This window comes from Falco peregrinus, chromosome 3, assembly GCF_023634155.1.
Source record: "Falco peregrinus isolate bFalPer1 chromosome 3, bFalPer1.pri, whole genome shotgun sequence".
In the NCBI taxonomy this organism is placed as follows: Eukaryota; Metazoa; Chordata; class Aves; order Falconiformes; family Falconidae; genus Falco; species Falco peregrinus.
In genome coordinates, this window is record NC_073723.1 from 31,544,926 (window position 1) to 31,563,846 (window position 18,921).

An 18,921-nucleotide genomic window follows, 5' to 3' on the forward strand; every position below is an offset into this window, starting at 1 on the left:
AGCAACAGAAAATACAGAAGACGAGAACCCAAACAGTATTGAAGGGTTCACACCACAGGGAAGCACCTGATCAGGAGAGCCTCGACCAACTGGAAGTGGTTGTATTCTGCCCTCAGCTTCACTGGAAAAAGTCCTTGAATGTCTCTTGGCGTAGAAGAAGCCTCACTGTGGAAGCCCAGGAGCAATACACATGTAAGAGATCCAGCTTGTTAATGAAATCAGCTGCTTATTACTACTATTTATAGTAGTATATACTTCTATTTATAATAAATATACTTCTATTTATAATGAACCATGGTAGCTGATACTGGTTTTGTCTCTTGGCACAATAAAGACAGAGCTGCTGCTGGAAAGAAACATGCAGTTCTCCACCCACCACCTGGTTCGTAATCAAGGGCTGGAGGAGCAAAGGGAGCAACTTCCTAAACTCATTTCATCTCCATGTCCTTTATCCGTCTGTCAACAAGCTGAGCACTCTCCAAGCACCACTACAGGCTTACACAGCTCCGAACAGCCCTTGTGAAACACAGTACTGCCAGTCGAACCGCTGCCATTCAGATGAGAAAATTCTTAATGCCGTGAAAGAGGAAGTAGCCAGCACACGCATGTGTAAACCAGGTAATGGCTAGAATTAAAGGAATTAAAAAAAGAAGCAAAACCAAAAAGCCCCCCAGTCACACAAGCCTGAAAGCTCGAGTTCTGCAGAGGTGAACAGGCAGGCCTGACCCACCACGACCAGTGTTTCCAGTGTGACATCAAACTCATCTACCAAAGCACAGAAAGCAAGATCCAGCAAATATGGATACTGAAATGGGTATAAGTAAAAAGGCTGAGGTTTTCTATGGTTTTATATATATATATAACCCCACGTATATATAAAAACTATAATACACATGTGACCTTTTACTTAATCAACAACAATCAACTGAAAAAATCCAGTACTAAAATCAAATCTTTGCTGCCATGGGAAAATGCCCTTATATTTCAACTTTCCATTTGCATTTATTTAGGAGCACTAGCAGTGGTTAGCTTAGCCTCTGCTACTAGCAAATTGCATCTTTCATCTTAACCAAAGTACTGGGAACATACACGAGAATCGTTTCAAAACCAGATTCCACAGATCCTGAGTCCAAAAACATCCAAGTTCCTTCCAAAATTCTCCACAGCTCTGAGTAGCTAAAAGCCACCAGAACAACACAGACAACAGACCAACACCTCTGAAATGCGCCAGAAAAGTCAAAGGCAGAGGACAGGAGCCTGGGATCCTGCTCTGGTTCGAGAAGCTCCAGCAGACATGAACCCATGATGGGCCCATGCTTAAAGGATTACTTGACCAGGCTGTGATACCAAAAACTGGAGTAAGTTTTTCTGTTTACAACTTAATGTTTCCCTACTCCAATTGTTTAGCTGTTTGAAGAGTCTCTCCCAGCAAATGTTATTTTCCAGTTTGGCAGCAGCGATGTACTCCTCCCTTCCAGGCTGCCTGGACAGGCGCCGGGTGTGCCCTTCCCATCTATGCTGCCTGTGAAGGAACAGCTGAACTGGTGACAGCCCACTTCGGCAGCACCAGGTCACACACCTGGGCTAGCAAATAACTTTACATACACAAATACCACCACGCTTAACATTCAATGGATTGGGGGAGGGACATGAAAAATCAATCACAAGGATCTGACCAGTTTCAGAGCAATCTAGATCCTGCCTTAAGTTTTTGCCAGCCCAGCACAATGAAGAGAAGCCACAAGCATCAACATACCTTTTAAATCTTGAAATAAACAGACTTACTTAAATTCTTTCGGGGAAGGGACACAGCATCATAAGTACAGGAAAAACAGATCCCGATACAGCTGTTCAAGATGAAGCGTTGCCAAATCCATCTTGCAAGCAGTTCTCCAAAACCAGATTGGTTGTGTGGTTTGTTGTTGTTACAGATTATTGTATTGGGAGCACACGTGGAGGCAACTTGCTAACAGCTAGCTAGACTGTCTCTCAGTCAATGTGAAAAAGAGGATTTGGTCTTCAGTGACTGAAATAAATAGTATTTGCCAGCATGCTGCTTCTTTAACCTACAAGTAGAGAACATTTATAGGATTTCCAATGTGTATTTCTTATACGCAAGTATACACTAAAAATTGCACCTCCTAGATTTCAAAGCACCTGCATGTTTTAGCACTTGAGAGCTACCAGAACATCTACATGTTCAAGTAAGCTTCCCCAAGTTAACAGGATTTTATTTTCCCTTTCTTCATGAATGCACATCTATGACACACCTGGCTTTGCTCATTGGCTTATGCCTTTTTGCTATGCACAGGTACTTAAAACAGCCAGTATTAAAAAACAAGTTTTCTGTAATAGGTTTTCTTTAGTTTACTTTTATTAACATTATGAGAGAAGTTACCGAATTTTACTAGCAGCCCTAACGAGGACTAGACTATACGTAATTGATTATAGTACGACCAAGCTACAGAGAGAGTTACCAAGCAGCCAAATCTAGGCAAAGAGCAATTAACTTCCTACCAATAACTGCAACACAAAAGGACCTCTGCTTTTAGCTAGCCATGTTTTAAAATGGAGCAAAGTTTTCCCATGCAGTCTCACAGTTTACAAGCACAGTAGCATAACCACATCATCACTATCTCATTTTATTATATCAATATTATTTTCACATGCATGTGTCCTTTAAACTCAGCTATCCTGTTATAGGAAAAGAAGCTGCATAATAAAGAGGCTTTTTTTTTTTACCAGCTCAGTAATTCCAAGCATTTCCACAAAACTACACAATACACAAGCCAAGTAACAACACTCAACCTCCTTCTCTAACCAGGTGCAATCACTTCAACTTTGCTGCTGCTCTTAACTCAAGGTAAGAAATCTCCTATTTAGGGATCAACCCTAATACTATATTATACTGTAGAAATACTTTCAGGAGGCTAGGCAGCTGGCCACTACCTAACAGGGTCAGACAAAGCACTGCTACGGTGTATTTTCAGTATTGCAGTACAAACTCCGGCATGTTCAGACATATTTATTCCTTAAAATTCTTAACTCAAAAAGAAAGTGCCAAATAATTTCTAACACTTATTCACCAGCAACAACAGACTAAGGGCAAGTATGGCTGGCTGCAAGGAACCTTCTTCCTACCATTTAAACTAAACCTCCTAAAGAAGTCACTCAAATTGGTACCAAAAAGTGGCTCAAGCCCCAGTAGCCATGCGCACAGCAGGGCTATCATCAGGCTGCAAACCACCAGCCCAGCAGAAACCAGGGGTTCACCGGCAGCCAAAACACAGCTTGGAGCTTGGAAACAAACCACATGTTGTGATTTTCGGGAAGCCTGACAATACTGAAGCACTACAGTCGTGGACCTGTCACTGCGGTCCCCCAGCAACACTTAAAATTTATTTATCCAGCAATATTTAAAATATATAAGGTGATAAGCCATGCATTGAATTGCTCTTTCTTGACCAAAGGACATAAGCCCTTTTTTATACCACATGCTGCTACCTGGTGATGTATGGGTGAACAGTGAAGGTCTAGAAAACAAACATCTGACAGCTATCAACAAAAGCCAAAAGGAAAGCTTTAACAATGACACCATAAATAAAATTTGTCAGTCACGTAACCAGCTTTGCAGTCATAACCTGTGTGTTAAAAGGGCAGTTCACTTGTCTCCATGCTGCTAACTTACATCAGAAAGGAGGGGGAGGAGGGAGGATCACTGTCAACACAGAGCTTTCAGAACAGAAGTACGCTGAAAATCTCAGTCTCAGAAGTTTTACATTTACCAGCTAAGTCAGAAGAAGTTTAAAGAAGGGGGTGGGGGTGAATGTCACTTCCTGAAAGAACCCCGTAATCACAATGGTTTGCTTTAGGTGGCCTTCCTGGGAAATGTACTCACTGGCCTTTTTCCCTTTTACTGCTTGGCAAATGTGTTTGATGCATTTTAAAGTTATGCAGAAAGCACTTGGAGTACAGACATCAGAGCACTCAGCACAACCCAGTCCTCTGAGTGCAATAAACACCGTCCAGAATACCGCAGGGGCTTGTGGCCCACATGATTCTCATCCAGCAGGCCATTTTCCTTTGCTTTTAGGCCTTCACTGCTGCAGCAAAGATGACGATCTAGAGGAAACTGTGGAAGCTGCATAGAGGTTTGCACTGAAGTTAACCTGCACAGCTCACTGTTTCGAGAAAGATGCTATCGGACAACCTGAAGAGTAGCATGTACAGTACACTCTTTAATATTAATTTGCATTAACAAATTACGCATACACTTTAGAAATGCAAATATCAAAGAACATGCTGTAACTTTTCCTTTTGTAGAAGGCATATTAAGTACTTAAAAGCAAAACTGTTACCTCTAGATGGTATGTTTGAAGTACAAGAGGTATCTAGGGAAAGCCAAAGCTGCTGACAGAAAGATCAGATACATCACTATCTAGCAGCTTACCCGTATCTGTTTGAACCAGTACAACTTCTCAAGAGATTGCATCTCAACACAGCAACTAACTGCTTTTTTGTGATGCTATTACATTTAGGAGCTGGGATGTGTGTAGAGAACATATTCCTGTATTTGAAATCCTTAACCTTCCACTATTTGTCCTTATTTTAAACTTATACAAAATGCCAAAATCCTGCTACATTACATACACTTACGTGTATTATGCTTAATGCTGTTGTATTGTAAAACATAATGATGCAAAGAGAAAACAAAGTCACTCCCAAATAATTTTTAAAATACTGAAATTATTTACAACCACCAGCAGGCTTAAAAAAAAACAACAAAAAAACAACCCCAAAACAAAACACAAACCACATTATGTCCAAGCCAGCAGCACTCTTACCTATTTATGCAACTTTTAAAAAACAAAGTAAACATATCAGCGCATTTTTTACTATGCAGTATTAAAGCAACAGGCTGACAAACATGAAGCACCCTTGTGTTCAGTAACACTTCTGCACAATAATACTTATTTTCATGTAAGGAGAATCTTTGTCCTACAACTCTCAGTCAAGCCTCTTCTCATGCAAGTGGACTCATCTATTTCAACAGGACGACTGATGTGGCTCAAATTTACAGGACGCTACTTGCTAACACAGTCATCATCACATCTTACAGCTCATGACTGCTAAAATAATCCTCAGTATAGTAAACATGTTCTACCACACCTATCTACAGAGTAGCTTTTCATCCCCCTCAACTGTAAAAACAAGTCCTTCACTAAATATGAAAACAAAACTTATTCCACAACAGCGAACTCTGCCATTTACTTCATAGGGAAAATGTTTAAATATGTGATTCTATTTCAAAAGCCTGGTTTTGCACTTTATGTATTCTCTTTTGGAACAATTCCAAGATTATCATCCTTTCATCAAATAACTGAATTAATCCTTGACAGTAGTAAAAAAAATAATAAATATATATATACACATACACAAGCACCATCTATAATTCTAACAAAATTACATGAATTAAATGGAAAAGTAAGCTTGACTATCAACAGAGCTCAGAATGAGTCACAAATGAACCTTTAGAACTTGAAGCAGTACAGAATAACCTTTAATTTCTTAATACAAAAATCAAGTAGTTAGCCTTCCCAATCAACATCTAAGAAACATATCCATTGTTAATGCTGGGGTTTCCTTATTTGACCTCACCCACTAATAAATGGCCTTTAAGAACAAAAACTTGCATGCCACTTGTTTGCTTGACCACCCCTTCCAACTTTTTATCCAACGAACGTATTTTCACAAAATTGCATCTGCAAGTGTTAAAAGCTTCCAAGCTGCCCCCATCTACGTGCCATAATTTGACCATAAGCTTTCACTCTAACACATCTAGCCCACTTCAGTGTGCACCAAAAATGCTGCAAGTGTAACAAAACCAGTGTTTGTACCCTGCTTCTATTGCCCTCACTTGGCTCTTGGAGAGGTAAAGGAGTTGTACCAAGCTCTGTCATATCATGCCTCACCTGAAACTTGCAGTTCAACCTCTCATTACTGCTCTGAAACCTTCCTGCACCCACTAATAGCAACAGTGAAACCTAAGCCACCATGCCATTTGAATATTAAGACCATTTTGCCAATGATATATTTTTGTAAACTAAATGCCATCAAGATGTTAGGGGTAGATCTTCTGCTAGTCCAGGGATGTATGTAATACTAGAGTTAAGTCTTATCCCATTATTTAAGGGAAACGGGACACAGCTCTTGCTAAAGAATTACTTCATCACCGCATCTAATGAAAACTTGCTTCTAGGTGAAAAGACACTGCTCTGTCTCTCTCCAGAGGGTATGACAGAAGAAACTTATCCAGCTTCTCCAACTCCAAAATTCTACTCACTGGTTTTCATTTAGCGTTTGAGGGACTTTCTCTATGTGGGTTTCTATACACAGCAAAACTCAGACACTTCCAAAAGCACATGGCCAATTTGCATTCAGAAGCAAGATTTTGGGATTCAAGCTCACAACACTCTACTATCACTGCTGTTTTCAACATTAAGCAGCACAGCACTAAAACACCTGGGAAATTGTTAAACGCAGCTGATACACATGAGATTTAACTACCCAGGGATTCTTATTTCCCACTTGATTAGTCAACAGTATTTAGATTATATAGGTTAAAAGCAAGAACACTGCCTTCTGGACTAAATAACCAATTCCTTTCTGCATGTCGATGACTGCACACAAAGCACATCATCTGCAGGCCCTCAGCACCAATTACGCTGCCATCATTAAACACACCCCTTCTTTCAGATAGCCATCCCTAAAATAACGCAACAGTCTTAGAACTTGAAAGCCAAATATTTAAGTTCTCTTTATTTCAGGAAAGAGGAATCAGCAACCTCAGTTCTGAAACCGATTCCAGTGTTGTGGGTTTGATTTTTAGACTCGCTTTGCCTACTGTATTAACCTTGTTCGAAGTTAAGCTGTCAGGCACCTTGCAGCCTCAGATGCAGTGTCTGCCAAACCAGCATCAACCCCCACGGTAACCACTCCGCACACTGGACAGCCCGAGTTAGGATCCAACAATGCTTCTGGAACCACTCTTATCAATTCAACCACGTGACAGGCAAAGGAGTCCTCGATCTCTGGTTAAGGACATATAACAGGTCATTTTGGTTACCAACAACTATTGCACTCGTGTTTCACATCCAGGCTGGAGCTACAGCCGTTTCTCTTAGAGGGGACAAAGACGACACTGAGATGTGCTGCTCTGCAGACTCGCTCGTTGCTTTTTTGCTGCGATGAGCAGTTTTGCCATTTATAAATATCAGTGTCTATGCACACAGCATTTCAGATCAGGCAAGAGGAAAAACACGTGTCCGCCTTTCCCTCAACCGCTTTCAGACAACAGCTAAAGCGCCTTATATATCTGAAGCGGACCAGTCACGTTCCTCTCCACAAAATACGCGAGTCTCACAGAAGAAAATAGCACCGTAAGCTCGCAGCCGCACCGCTCGCGGTTCCGCTGCCTTTTATTATTTTTTATTTTTTCTAACCACAGCATCAGGACTTTTCAGGCGACTGGCTTGCGAGGAGTTTCGGCGGGAGAGCGAGGGGTCTCCCCGCGGCGGGCGGGCGGCGGGTGCCGGCCGCGGGAGGAAGCGCCCTCCGCCCCGTCCCGTCCCGTCCCGCCGCCGCCCGGGCCTCGGCGCCAGTCACGAGTTGGGGAGCTCCAGGCGCTTATGTAACACCGCGGGGCCGCTGTCATTGTTGTCCCACCCCACCCCGAAGGCGAACTCGTTTCCAAGGCCCCGCAACTCCCTCGGCGCCCGGGGACGAGCCAGCGCCCGCCGCCGCCACCGTCCCTTTCCTCCCCGGCTCCCTCCCGCCCCACCGCCTCCCTCCCGGCGGGAAGCGGCCGTGGCCCCGCGGGCGGCCGGGAGCGCCCCAGCCCCGCGGCGGGACAGCCCCGCTCAGCGGCCGCCGGCGCCGCCTCCCACCGGGCGAAGCTCCTTCCCCGCCAGGCAGCCCCCGGCTCCCAACATGGCCGCGGAAAAGCGGCCGGAGCCCCGGCGGGGAAGGGCTCCGCCAGGAAAGTTTCCCTCTTCCTCCCCGACCGGCCCCGGCGGCCGAACCCCGCCACCTGGGACGCGGCCGGCACCGCGCTGCTCACCCGGCGCGCTCCGCTCCGGCTGCCGCCCCCAGCGCCCGCCTGCCGCCAGCCCCGCTCCCCGCGCTGCCGCGGTCATACACCCCGCCGCCGGGGGACGGGCTCCGGGACACCACCCGCGCGGGGCGGGACCGCCGCCATCTTGGGAGGAGCCGGGCGGCGGGAAGCGCTGAGGCGGCGGGAAGCGCTGAGGCGGCGGCGCCGTCTGCCCCGCCGGCCTGGCCCGAAGGGCCGCCCTGCGTGGGGAGAGCCGGGGAGGGCCCGGCCCTTCGCGACCCACGAGTGGCACCTCGTGGAAGAGGGACCCTCAGGACACGAGAGCATTACCTTACTGAGTTTTTTTAAATAACCCGTATTTCCATTCTTTGGGCACCGTCCCAGGTCCATCCATGGCTCCAGACATTTTCTCCCAGAAGTAAATAAGGATGGGCATGTTTTTCATTACCTCTCCCTCCACAAGCCCTTTATAGCACATGGAAGGAAGTTATTAACATGTTTTAGTTTGAAGAGTTACTGGCCAGGTTGGGGAAACTATGATCAGGTCGTCTGGTATAACTCCCACCAGAAACGCTGCCTGGGTCGGGTCAGGGATGCGAGGAGCCCCTTCCCGCCTCCCCATGGCCATTTTCAGTGTCTCCAGACAGAGCAGCAGATCCGCAGTTAACTGGTCCTTCTAACATTTCCAGGCGTCGATGGGCACCACCAGAGTGGGAGGGTGTTTTGGGGAGCCATGGAGCGGGACAGAAGAGGACACAGCTCCGCTGCTCCCATGGTAGCACCAGGCACTGCTGTGGTGCCACTCCAGTGGCCAAGTCTGTGCTCTGGAAAATGGCCCGAGGGGCTTTTTTTTTTCCAAGAAAGTTTCACTTACATGCAATATAGCAGGGTTTTGTTTTCCAAATTTCACATTATTGAGCAATAGCACGGTTGGCTTTTCAGAGGGGAAAAAAATAGAGTAGTTAGGTGGTGGGGCTTTCCAGTGGTAACAGTGAACCCACTGGAGTTTCTGACTTTCATCTGAAATTTTTATCCCAGCTCAGACAGGGACACGGGTAGGTAAGAGCTGCATCATGGAGCTGGGTCCCTCCTGCAGTGGGAGAGGGAGACAGGGAAGGGAGCAGGAGGACATGGAGGGCTGAGCATGCTTGTCCTCCCACTCCAAAGCTTGGCCTGGCTGTCTGCTTCCCCATTCAAATCCACCCAGCATTCAGCCCGAGCTGGGTCTGTTGAAGGACAGAAATGTGACAGACGTGGCTTCTGGATGTGGAACACATCGAAAAGCTTCTGTGTGGGGGTGTGACAAGTGACATGGACAGCTGTAAAAGACCACTAACATAGATTCAGACATGTTCCCAGCTCCGTGAGTGAATTTCCTACGGAACCAAAGCAAGCAGAGCTGCTGAACCCACATCTCTTCTGCAAGGACAGATCTGACCTCTTCCAGTGGACCCTGATGAAGAGCCAATGAATGGTGCTAAGCAGGAAGCGCCTGGTGAAGGAGAGCAAATCTCCCACCAAGACAAGAAACCCATGGCAAGCCACTTGGATTCTAAGCAGAAAGCAAGCAATAGTTAGAAAACCAAGCATGCATGAAGAACATTTTTTATTCTTTTTTTTTTCTTTCTTTCTCTAAACAGTATTGTGGTAGCTTTGTAAGCCCTGATGTAGACCCATGTATGTTGCCTGTCAACCACAACTTTATTTTTTTAGAGCATTTCTGCAAAATATATGAGGGGTTTTTTTCCACTCATAACTTCCTCACTCTTTTCTGGTATCTGTTCATTTTTTTGTAGACAGAAATAGGTGAAAAAAATAATTTAAAAAAAACCAATAAAAGCTTCATAATGGTCAAAAGAGGCCACTCTTCTTGAAACTCAACAGCAGCCGTAGGTGGGGTTTGACGTCCACTTAACTATGTGCCCTGTCCCCAACAGTGACCACTAGCGGAGGCTTAAGAAAAACAAGTAAAAATAGCACAATTACGTATTTATCTCATTAACTGAGCTTCTAATACGTCTTCTTTTGGGGGGTGAAGGAGGAATGTGGGTTTCACGTGATAGAGGTTGCAATTAATACGATCCTTAATAGACACCAGCCAATAACGAATCCCTAAATTAATCTCATTCTTTTTTTCATAACAGGTGTTGATTTATTTATTCTTTTGAAATTCATTAGTCAATGATGGAATGATTCATAATTTCAAAATAAATTGGAATATATATTATCTATAAATATATATGTTACAAAAATTTTGCCATCATCTATTTCTGTTCATTTAATAGGATCCAGCAAACCTAAGAGTATATTTTGTATTTGGAAAATTGTTACACCTGCTTGCTTACCTTTGAGCAGTTAGCTTTTGGCAAACCCACCACAGCCCACTAACCAGCTGACCAGAGCCAAAGATGAACCGTGGAAACTTGCCGTTAATAATTTCTGAACACCCTGGTTCTCTAAACAGAACTCAGGTCAACAAGTATTTTACCTTCGGTTGGGCCAGCATGGGGTTAGAATTTTACTCTTGGCATAGGGAAAAAAAATGTTGTTAGTAGCAAACAGATCACAGTTGCAATGGAAATAGCTGAGTGACAAATAGAGATTCTCACACTGTTTTTATGGAAATCTATTTAACACTCATAAAATTTATATATGATGGTTCTTACTTTCCATGTAACATTTATGAGAAGAGGCAGTCAAAAGAACATAACTCGATAATTGGCTTTAAGCATTTCCCTTTAAAAATAAAAACGTGTAAATGTATGGACTTTTTTTTTTCTGTGAAAATGCACATTTGCGTCTCTCATATTATAAACAACATGTCCAATAAAAGAGGACCATCTGTAATTTTATATAATTTAAAAATATTTTGTCAAGTTTATGTTAGTAATATGAATTTCTGGCTGTTAGATATCTTCAAAAAAAAACTGTTGCAAAGGTTTTGCAAGTTGCATTAAAATTACATATACTGTTGCATAATGAAGAGCTTGCACCGATGTATTATTATGAGAGCCGGTATCTGTGCATGTACAATAGAAACTAAACTTGGGAACTCAGATTCCAGACTGCAGATTGATTCCCAGCCTCTCTGGGATAAAATTGCTTAAGTGTGTTCTGTAAATTTAGCCCCAAGCTGTGAACTTGAATTCAGATGGTTATCTGTAGGTTTTTTCTCAGTTTTTAATTGAACTGTGTCCACGTACAACCATACCAGAGTTTAACATTTTAACCTCCCTTAACAGCTAAATTGCAAATTGCTAGGTTATTTTTGAAGTGAGACCAAGATAACCTACAATACAGTGCTTTTTCTTTCTGCCCCTTGGGTGTAGATACCATACAGACGAGACTCAGCAATAACCATTTAACACAGCGCTCAACATTTTATCAGAATTTATTTTATGTAATAATTTAACAATATTTTAACAGAAAGACTCAAACCAAGCTCATTTTCTGATGGATCGCTTCTCTGACACTGACAGAAAGGGATTGCTGGTTTTGACACAGTAAGCATTTTTGCTTACCATCTGTATATCCAAAATCCCTTTGGAACTATCTGAGGGCAGTTTCTGATCAGCCAAGGGAAAACTAACAAAATCCACTGTTTGTGCTCTGAGTTTTCATATGATGAGAATTCATCATAACCAAGAGGTTGCACTCATTGTATACCTAAGATATGAAAGAATTTGGCAAAGAAGTAGCTACAAGAAGCACGGCCTTTCCCTAGAAATGATGTTTATAATAGAAAATCATATAAACATAAAACAACCTTTTATTTAATGGCGTTCATTCCATTTTTGTTGCAGAAACTCAGTTCTCTTCCAAATAGCGTTCTTTTTCCTCAGTTTCCACAGCCCAACTGCTAGCCATCGGCTTGAAAAGAAAGGGCACAGAAGCTGAACCAGAAATAACTCTTCATTTCCTGGGAATGGATGTGTCTCGTTCTGTCCCTGCAAATATTCGTGTAGTTTTAAACTTTCGCTTTCATTAAATAATCCACAATGCTGAATTCTAAACTTGCATAGCTGAAAGCAAAAGATGATTCTCTACTCCTTATTAGAAATTAATCTGATAAGATAGATTATTTTTTTAAGGCAAAAACTACAATAGGTGCTAAGTTTTGTACCTTTTTGGCTTTCCAAGTGCCCTAAAGGCATAAAATTTTTGCAGTTCAAAGCATATTACCTTACTAAAAGTTTAGACTGTAAGATTTGTGAAGTATAACAAATCATATTAGTCTGGCTTTGTGGAGGGTTCTACAAAACACAGAAGGAGTACAGTCCCACGTGTTCATTTCTGAATAAACCGTTCACCAAAATTTGGAATTCCATCCTTAAACTCTCCTGGCCAGAGCTGTGGTTTAAGAGGGTGAACTCCTGTGCTCAGCTTGGGCAGTAACAAGCAATAGCTCAATTAAGAAAGCGCAGATGGACAAATTTTCAGGATGCTTTTACATGTCCTGACATTAGAAGATGACAAACAGATGTTAAGCTATACGTGAATCTCTCAGGATTTTTAAGCAATAGCATCTGACTGTGCACTGGCAGGGAAGGAGTTTCAGACCTCCATCCCTCTAGGAACAGTTTGCAACGAAGTTACCCAATGGACTGAGGCCTAAATCCACATCTTAAAGGCACATAAATGCCTGCTTCCCACCCTCAGAAGCAGACACCAGAGCTTGCTGCTCTCCTCTTGCAGGTGACAAATGGAACAGCCAGGCCTGTCCCAGTCCATCTCACCTCTTACAAACACATCGTGAATCTTCTGCTGCATCATGGAACAACTCCTGTGGGAAAAGCTGTCACACAAATCAGCCTGTTGACATCCCCGATAGCTTCAGGTTAGCTGTCTCCTGGTGGATATGGCACCTTTCTGCATGATGAGGCCTTGGAAGTGCTACAAGGAAGCTGAGTTGGAGTCTCCGTTCCTGGGTTCCTGGGATGCCCATGAAGGACAGCAGCCACGGCTGTGTTTTGTGGAAACCCAGCTGTACTGTTCTGTCCTTGGCTTGCTGAGGGGCTCAAGAGGACTCAGTAGAAGGACACTGTATATCCAGAGCCTGTACGATGTGGTGATGAGAGAAACACCAGACTGCCCATACTGGGACAGCTCTGAGCCGGCCCACAGACACTGCTGCAAGCACCTTGAAAGATAGGGGTCTGTAAAGATTAGTGGCAGCTGTTGGCCAGCAGTTATCTGCACTGTGATTTTAGGGTGAATTTCTCCTCTGCCTCACATTAGTTGCTCATGTCCTTCACTCACACTACACAAAAAGCAGTATAGGCAGGCAGGCAGATTTCATGCAACTTCTGTAGCTACAGTTCAGACCTCATTTCCAACCATCGCGTCTGTTATGAAGCCCCTTATACATGCCCACTGTTGGCCCAGCCCCTCCTATGGAGGGAGTTTGGTTCTAGGGGGAACTTTGTTGAAGGAATGTGGTCTTTCTGACACTGAAGAAGCCCAAGTGTTATACCTTAAAGTGGTTTTCTTTCCCTTTCATTTAATTTTATGCTTATTTAAGCATGGCAATCTAAATAGGCACGGATGTCTGAGACCACAGTGTTTTGCTCTGCCCCGGGTAACTAAAGATGTGAAATTACAAAATCTAAGCTTTCACATGTCAGCCTTAACTGATTATTTTCAATAATAGGTCAAGGAACAGCATCTAAATACACTGGCGAAACGACACACATGCTCTGAATTTTTATGCTTTTGTGATTTTGTTTTTTTTGAAAAAAAAACTATAGACTGAGACAAGTCTAAACAATCTCCCCATCCTAGCCCCAACATTTTGGCTTTGATTCTCCAGAGCACTGTGATTCTGATGTAGAATACCGTACAAGATAATCAGCATACAAAATTTCTCATCCCTACCACAGCCCCTCTCTCACTGGCACAGACTAAAGACCAAGCAGTAGCAGGCAGCAAACATGATGGCAGTCACTGTAGCCCTGAGAGTCATCTGTGGATGCATTGCCCTCCTTGCTCCACTGGCACCCCAATACGATTTAAAACATCCTTTATCTTGCTTCAGAATTATCCTGGGGAAAAACTGAAAGCAAAAATCATTTTGAGTCCTTTCTGCCATCTTCCTAACCTATATTAAATTAAAAATTCCAAATCTCTGACAATAATAAAAAAAACCCTGTTATTTAATGCGTAATATAATCCATTTATGCACAACATTTCATCCATAAAATGGGTAATTGGATGGCTACAGTTGATTCTGCTAATAGATGGACTGGTACTTTAATTACCTCCCAGGGTCCCTTTCAGCCCTATTTTTATGATGCTGTACTGAATATCTGAGTGGAATCATCAAGATGTTTGCATAACAGATCTGTATGCCCAATTGACCCGATTCGTTCCCGCTAAGGTACTGCCTGCAGGGAAAAGCAAACAGAAGACACGCATTTGTGGCTATTTGGAAAAAGGAGATCTTTCAACCTATTAAGTTGTCAGTGAATATGATGGTTAAGCAGGCATGCCGATTTATTAGGTGCTTAAAGAGAAAAAATATGTTTAGGCTGATGAACTACAACTAAGGTAATTTAATAAAAGGACAAATTAGAAAAATGCCCTGCATTGTCACACACTGTCTACCTGCAGCTTGAAATAAGCTGTGGATTTTCTGCATTATGTACAACAACAAAAAAGGATTTCTGGTTTTAGGCAAATCCCAGCCTTCTGGATAGTGACTGACAGTTACACCTTTACATATTTATTTATTTATTATTCCTCTGCAGTCTTTAGATAAATAAAACAGAAAGTCTGAATGGCCTGAGTAAGAAGGGAGTGCACTCAGCCTGAAACACACAGATCAAAATAATCCTGTTCCAGACAGCAGTTCTTGGATAGCTGCTCCTAGACCTTACAGCAGGTTATACAGGCGTAGCTACCACTTAGAAGTTGTCTTCTACTGCTGACTCGACAAAAAACCCTTAACCACTTAATATTACACAATTAAAAGGTTTCAGAATTCCCCCCTCTAGTATGAAGAAAGAAACCCAGCATCCTTCTTTAAAGACTCCCAGCTTTTTTATCCATGAAACAGAAAAGCACATCTATCCTCCCTTTCTGACTTTGTGCACATACAGAGGGGCCTATCCTAGAACAGGGAATCTAAAATATCCAGATTGAGCCATATAACTTGCCCCTGTTGGAGCAGAGTGCTGAACACCATTTGCTTCAGCTGAGAACACACACTGGTGAATTATTATCTGCAGCCTGTCTATAAAGGCAAATACCAATCAATGTATAGCCTGAAGCATTTTAAAGGACTGCTTGTATATATATTTTGTTCTGATTTACGTATCTGTGGCTGTTATCTATCACAATTTTTTACCGGATCAGCTTCAATGGATTCAAAGTGGTTGAGGGTCAGCCACACTTCAAAAAAAAAAATCCTGTAGACTTAGAGCAAAATTCATGAAAGTTGGAAAAAAGGTGGAGATGTTTTGACAACTGAAAGACAAACAGTTTTGACAATGCACAACTGCCACCGGCAAACACAATGGAAAACAGGTTCCGAGAACATTCAGCATAACACTGTATCCCTTTCTAAATCCTTTTTTAACTAAACCTTTGTAGTTCTTACCCTGGCATCAGAGCAGTAAGAAAAAAAATCCTCACTATTCTGGCAGCCTGCTCATAATCATCTAAAAGGTTCCTCTTGTATCTTCCTTTGCAAAACATGACAAAACTGCACAGCCCTCCCCTTCTGCAGTATAGCAGTTCCTATGTTTATGGCTGGAAAGGATTTTCTGTTATTGTTGAAGGGTTTGATACTGGAGAGGGCCCAAATAAGATGCCAATATTCAGATGCTATGCTATGAGGGAAACAGAGATGACCTGTAGGATGAATTTCTCAAAAGCAATGATTGAGATTTTTGCATTTTTCCTTGAATTTTCTTTTACTAAGACTCTTGTATAGCTAAGTGGGAAACCAATTAAACTGCAAGATCACCAGGCATGTGAAGTCTGATGTGTTTCAGTTCATTCAGGACTTTTGATCCCATAGCTGTTACTTACCATGGACAAAATACTACCATCTGTTACAGGACCAATACAATTCTTATGTTTTGCTAATTTAAACCTCCAAGTCTAAGTGGAGACTCTGGAACAGACTCCAGTGAACTGCTGCTCTGAAGAAAAAAATGGAGATACAATTCTGTGCTTAACCAAAAGCAAGCAAGACAATGATCAAAGATGAGAAAACACATAAGGTCACTGAGGAGGATACCTGCAAGGCTGCTGCTTTACACGAACCAGGGTAATTAGACATAGAAATTTTATTCAAATATGTAATTAGCAGCTAGCAACAGATTTGCTAGTTGCTTTTCTGATAGCAATAAGCAGTAAGTTAGCACCAATATAAGAAAATATTTTGTCACATCAGGAAAAAAAAATAATCCACCAAACCAATCTCCAAAAAGGAGAAATAGGACAAATTTTTGTTGAATGTAGAATTATAAATTATCAGAACTGATGAATGGAATTTCTTATATGGCACCAATTGCTATTGAGAAATAAAAGGAGATAATACTAGCAAAAGCAGACAAATTAACTTGTTTGACAAGTATTGAATGCTTGCACTCACAACATTGTCCCTAAGGACAGAATCAGGCATGGCCATCCAAGAGAGCTGTTCCCCTGAAGGATACAAAGGAGACATAAATTACTTATTCAAGCAGCCTCCTGTCACTTTCAATTCAAAGTACTGCTTTACTTTCTGAGGGTACCCAAAACTCTCTTGTGACTGAAGTCATAACTTGAATTTATTTATTCCATATCCTGTTTACTAATTCCCTGAGAAGTCCCTCTCACTATACTAACCATTCACCGCATCACAGGGCTTCTTTTCTACACTAGAACAAATCAGCCCTTCCATTGATGCCTTTGTAAGCACATTGTCAAATTTTTTCCACTTCAACACCGAAGCAAAGCGCTGGCCTTGTGGCCTGGAAGCAAGATATCACTGTAGCAACTCGATGTACTGGTGATACTGCATGGTTTCCCTTCTCTTCCTCCTTACTGTACTGCGCCCCTGCCAAAAGTTAACTTTACAGGAGAGCGACTGCTTCTGAGGGGACAGACAGGGCTGCCTCTATTGTCCTGACTCAGCACGCTCGGAACAAGACAAGGACCAACTGCAGAAAGAGACATTTGTAACGCTTTCTCCAGAACACAAAATAAACAGGGCGAATACGCAGCTGGCCTGGTAGCAGCGACAGAGCCTAAGCCTTTGCTCTTCATTTGGCAGGAAGAGCTGCGATGCCGGCATGGGAAGGAAATATTTCCTTTTCACCAGACCTCTTTGCCACATTCAAACCCACCAATGGTAAGATACAGCAGCTGACTTGAAAAGTGGACAGAGCCTGCGAAGATTTTACTTTTAGAAAACAGCCAGTATACTCTTGATGCAGTATACACAGATTTTTCTAGGTTCGTTATCAACCTTGATTATCACACCTCTAGTAATACAGAAACAGAGATCTTGAGCTGAACAATTCAAAGAGAAATGTCTTACCCGTGAATAGGAAACTGCAGAACCATGATCTGTATCACAAACCGACTTCAAACACGTAAAATAAAATCAATAAATGAAGGATTGAATGTTGGGTTCCTAAGATTTCTACCATGCTGATAGTTTCTGTGATTAAAAAAACCACCAATCCTGTTCTCAGAAATTCATTACGTAGCATTGTACACTAAAATACAGGATGCTGTTATACAACCAAGCATTTGGGGAGATTAACCCCGATTAAAAAAACCATAAAAATCTCTGGGAAAAGCTGCTATTTAAAAGAACAAGGTCAGAATAAACTACCGGATTTGTGCAACTGAATCAAGCTGCATGTTAGGAATTATTATTTCACCAAATAACAAATCAGACAAAAATATTTACCTTGATCCTAAGAGATGCTGAGTACAAAGCTCCTGGTAATTTCCCACCAAAAAACCAGAGCACTATATCTTTACAGAGAGGGCGGACTAAAATGACCCGGAACATTCAGGAATATGTTTCTTCATAGTACTGTAGAAAAGGAGTTCAGCTTTGTAATGACAGCCGTGGGCAACAACAGAGAGACAAGAGGCCAGGAGGAAGATACAGCCCAGCTAAGCATAGAGCTGAGCTGGAGATGAAAACTGTGTAAGGGTTCTCTTCCTACACTGTAAAGCTCTCCTCCTACTACCTATAGTAACATCAATGCTCAATCTCAGCATGCAATTAGTTTCTGTACTACAGCTCTATTGCACCATTCTGAAACTCTACATAAACATTAACTACATAATTAAAACAGCTAAAGCTGTTCCTGACAGTTTTCTTGCATTCAAATACACGTGCTCATTCTTCCAACTATGAAGCATCATTACTACTTGCGAGAAGTCTGCTCCTTGCACTGAACAGAACTGCTTAGCTGATTTAGAAGGCATCTACTGTAACTGCTTTTGGGCACAAAGCAAGCAGTCTTTTTTTTCTTTTTCTTTTTTTTCAGTGAAGTGTCAGAACTGTCAGAAGTATCCATTAGCACAGAATTTGTCCAAGAAGAATTCTGTCATACTGCTGTTACTACAGGAAAGACAAGAAAAGTAATCTCAGACAAGGACATATGACTTGGCAGACATGTGAAGCAGAGGTATCAGCCTAATATTTCAAGAACAAACAACTACTGCCAGCAAGCTGACAGCTACAGTTCATGCGCATCTGCTGTTTCCCATGAGCTCCACTTTGCAGAAGTGTGAAGTTCGACACTTAACAATTCTATCAAGATAAGACATTAAAGAAAAAACTCAGCACACTGAAC

At 42.4% G+C, this 18,921-nt stretch overlaps 1 protein-coding gene across 2 annotated transcripts in view; it reads right to left on the minus strand.

The window, feature by feature from the left end:
- Positions 1 to 18,674, minus strand: part of PLEKHF2 (pleckstrin homology and FYVE domain containing 2) — a 33,782-nt gene extending 15,108 nt beyond the window's left edge. The window contains exon 1 of one of the 2 annotated variants that reach the window (XM_005231003.4): positions 17,643 to 18,674. The gene's annotated coding sequence lies outside the window, so the exon portion shown is untranslated. Of the gene's footprint in view, positions 1 to 8,119; positions 8,273 to 17,642 lie in introns of those variants that run through there. The other variant, XM_055798195.1, reaches the window with a different exon arrangement.
- Positions 18,675 to 18,921: the final 247 nt, after the last annotated feature.